General features: G+C 47.3%; 1 protein-coding gene across 5 annotated transcripts in view; it reads left to right on the top strand.

Moving 5' to 3' along the window:
- The first annotated feature begins 2,828 nt into the window (after window positions 1–2,828).
- NEK5 (NIMA related kinase 5) overlaps window positions 2,829–3,785 on the top strand; it is a 62,036-nt gene continuing 61,079 nt past the window's right edge. For 3 of the 5 annotated variants that reach the window (XM_025924045.2, XM_086712813.1, XM_086712786.1), the window contains exon 1: window positions 2,829–3,692. The gene's annotated coding sequence lies outside the window, so the exon portion shown is untranslated. The remainder of the gene's footprint in view (window positions 3,693–3,785) is intronic. The other 2 variants (XM_086712809.1, XM_086712797.1) reach the window with 1 other exon arrangement.

Genomic DNA, 3,785 nt, shown 5'->3' with positions numbered 1-3,785 from the left:
TGATGTCGTCCAGTTTTCCAGTAAGACTTATTTCTGGGTAGTGATCCATGATCTTCAGTGATCTTCACCAACAATCCGCCATCCTTAAATACGGCCCCTCATGGCACTCAGCTCAGCGGATCAGCTGTGGGACGGGGTGAAGGGGCTACAGATCTTGTCTGCTGTTGGCAGTCCTGGGCAGGAGAAAGAAACAGGCCAGAGGCGGGACGTATTGGACACTAGAGTGTGCCGTGGAAATAATGGGATGCCAGTATGTGTGGGGCATGACACATACGTGCTGGGGTCCCGTCATTCCATTGTCATTCCATACTGGGATGCTGTTGTGAGGTGAGATATTTTACTATAGAAGAAAGAGGCTTCTCCCAGGGGATCTCCCCGAGCGAGTGTGCAAACAGCAGAAGCCCGAGGCAGTATGGGCAGCAGTGCTCCAGTGAAGAATGGGAAAGCAGTTGAATCTACAGCAGGATGGTTACTGAGCATCTCCTGAAAATGTGGAATACATGCATCTTGTAGATGTAAACCATTTTTTTTTTTAATTTTCAGGAACAAAAACCATGGTATAGCCCTTCACCCCACACATTTTATTTACCCTTAGACATCTAGTCAACTGATTTGTTACTGCTGCTGTTAGCTTTGATTGCTTGATGAAGGTGATGTCTGCTACAAGGTTAAACTGTAAGGTTACTGGTTTTCGATTTCTGGGTCCTGTTCATTCCAAGTGAGTCACCAAGTCCAGCCCATACTCAGGTGCTGAGAAATTAAGCTGTACCTCCTGAAGGGGGCTGTCATCCAGAGCTAAGTCATTTGTATTTTTGCTTAAACTGTTCCAGCTTTGGCCATTGGGAGTTTTTCAGGTTACCTCTATGTCCCTTTGACATGCCCTCATTCTTTTGTGTTTTGGGAACACTTCCTGGTACTTTCTGGTACTACAAGAAGACGGTCTAGGCTCATCTTGAAGCGTCTCTGTCCCAGCTTCAGAATCAGCCATGTCTCCGAGGAACCTTGGTTCCTGTCATGGTTTCAAAACCAGGATCGGGGTGCTGGGTGTGCTTGTTGCTACTGAAGTGTCACTGCTCCTAGGCCCTCTCAGCAGACAGAGCTAGGAAATCCATCTGTGTTTACTGTCCTATGCACATGCACACAACTATAGTCGTTCTGTATCTCTCCATCTGTATGTATATTAAACTAAGGGTAAGTTCATACTGATGTCCTTGCTTCTGATTTAGTACCAAAGGTTCACCCTGGCCTTTCCCCTCGCTCTTCTGTAGCTTCTCTGTCTGATAGTGAGAAACCTGGCCCGAACCATCCACTATCCACTTAACTGCTCAACCCCAGGATACAGATGTAAGCAGTTTCCAAATAATTAGCCCATGCTCCCGTGAGAAGCAAATTTCCCAACTAGAGTACAGCATTTATGTGTTGTTCCTAGTGCTTTTAACCTTAGAGTTCCAGTTAAAACACCATTTCCCAGAGTTACTTAGGTTAGCTCTTTTTTAGCCGCTCTCTTGAAGACTTTTCAAGAATTAAGGTAGGCGGGGGTCACTTTAAGGATAGTTCCGGATACTCAGCTTCCATAAATAACAGTATTCGGTACCTCTTAGTCATCTCAAATTTTAGCATTGCCCCAGGGTGTAAATATTTCCAAACCACCAAACAAAGGGAACTTGGAATTATGTATAGTTATTGAGAGACTGAGTCTTGATTAGATGACAAATCCTTTCAAAAGTCAGATGGTTTGCAGAGTTTGCTTTTATTATTTAAAAAAAAATTTTTTAGGGGTGCCTGGGTGGCGCAGTCGGTTAAGCGTCCGACTTCAGCCAGGTCACGATCTCACGGTCCGTGAGTTCGAGCCCCGCGTCAGGCTCTGGGCTGATGGCTCGGAGCCTGGAGCCTGTTTCCGATTCTGTGTCTCCCTCTCTCTCTGCCCCTCCCCCGTTCATGCTCTGTCTCTCTCTGTCCCAAAAATAAATAAAAAACGTTGAAAAAATAAAATAAAATAAAAAAGTTTTTTTATTTTTGGGAGAGAGCAGGGGAGGGGCAAAGAGAGAGGGGGACAGAGGATCTGAAGTGGGCTCTGTGCTGATAGCAATCATCCCTGTGTGGGGCCTGAACTCATTAACTATGAGATCATGACCTGAGCCAAAGTCTGGACACTAACCGACTGAGCCACCCAGGTGCCCCAACAGAGTTTTGCTTTTGAGGTACACTTTTAACAAAACTTCCTATTATTTATTTAAATGAATGAGATTTCTTAATACTTACAGCTGGGAGGAAGGAAGGAAGGAAGGAAAGAAGAAAGGAAAGAAAAAAGGACGGAGGGAAAGAAAAAAGGAAGGAAGGGAGGGATGAAAGAAAAGCAAGAGAATCATTGTTGAACCTTGTCGATTCTAGCAAAAAGTTAGCACTCATCTGTGGATACTAATTGGGAGGAAGAGAAAAATCCATTGACATCTTTAAGAGATGAATTTCCATAACAAATTTAATGTTTAATGATTATTTATCAGTGTGATTCATTTTATTTTTACCAGTTATATACTACTAGTAATGTTAATAATTCAATAAAAAAATAAAAGCCTATGGTCAGGAAATGTAAATTTCCATTTATATGATAAGGTGATCAATATAACTTTGAAGCAGGAAAACATTACCTGTGGGGATATGAGTTTAAGGAGAGAAAGAAATGATGTACACTTTGTGATTCTCAAAAGAAGCTTACTTAAAAAAAAATGATTGTTGGTTTCAAATTGCTGTAGTTTTTAGATTCCTTTGGATATGTCTTACTTGTGTCAATATTTATAATTGCTGGAAATTACATCCTTTTCAACTACTTAGACATGTAATGAAACGTTTTAGACAGCAGCTTGGTGTGCAATTGGGAGTGGGGAATGGGGAGGAGGAGGAGGGAGCCTGTTTGCAGGCCTCAGGGCGGCATCCAGTTTTGTAAAAGAACCCCCATGGAGGCCGCCAGCTGTAGACAAAACAGTCTCCATCTCTTGACAGTATTTGAGACCTTGCACAAAAAACTCTCCTTGTCTCAATTTAGCTGATTCTTAAAACTGGGAGACCACAACCTTGCTGGGTTGTTGCAAACAGAGATAAATATCAAAAACCGCAAACCATCTGGTACGCAAGAAAGAGGCGCGGTGTGCTTGTGTGCTGGGATAGGCACTGGAGTCCCGACCTACGACAAAGTAACTCCAAACTCCCTGGCCCTGGACCCAACTTCTGGGTGGACTGCGTAGACCCCTCCTCTCGCAGCTTGCTCCCGAGCCCCGCCTGCATTTTCCCGGGCAGCTCCGCCCCGGCGGTCCGGAAGCGGGGCGGTCCGGGGACCCAGATTCCCCCGGGACGCTTCCCAACCTGCGGAATCGGCTGAACAGGTATGCTGCGGGCGGGACGCCCCGGATCCTAATCCCGAGCTGTCCCCGGAGCTCCGGGAGCCGCGGGGAAAGGGACGAGCCCCTGCGGGGTAGATAGGGTCTGCAGGGGAGCCATCCGAAGTCCTGGGCCCGCGTCAGTCTCCGTGGCAACGTGCGACACGCCGCGCTCCGGCCAGCGCGCAAACTCGGCGCAAGCTCGGCCGCCCACGCGGCGGCCCCCTCCCGGGGTGCTTCTAAGGGAGAAGGCTTGTCCCGAGAGCTGGGGGCTTCCACCCACTGGTGCTGTCTGGGCGGTGGGTCGCCGTCTCTCAGGTACGGGGCTGGTGCCCTCGAGTTCCGATTCCCCAGCCACCTTCCTCAAAACCCGATCCTCGGGTGTCTCAGGCCTCCCCTGGCAGCGGAGCT

The sequence above is a fragment of the Puma concolor genome, chromosome A1 (genome assembly GCF_028749965.1).
Source record: "Puma concolor isolate L17-30 chromosome A1, mPumCon1.1.hap2, whole genome shotgun sequence".
Lineage (NCBI taxonomy): Eukaryota > Metazoa > Chordata > Mammalia > Carnivora > Felidae > Puma > Puma concolor.
The sequence above is the reverse complement of the archived record's forward strand: the minus strand, read 5'-3'. Positions and strand labels throughout refer to the sequence as shown.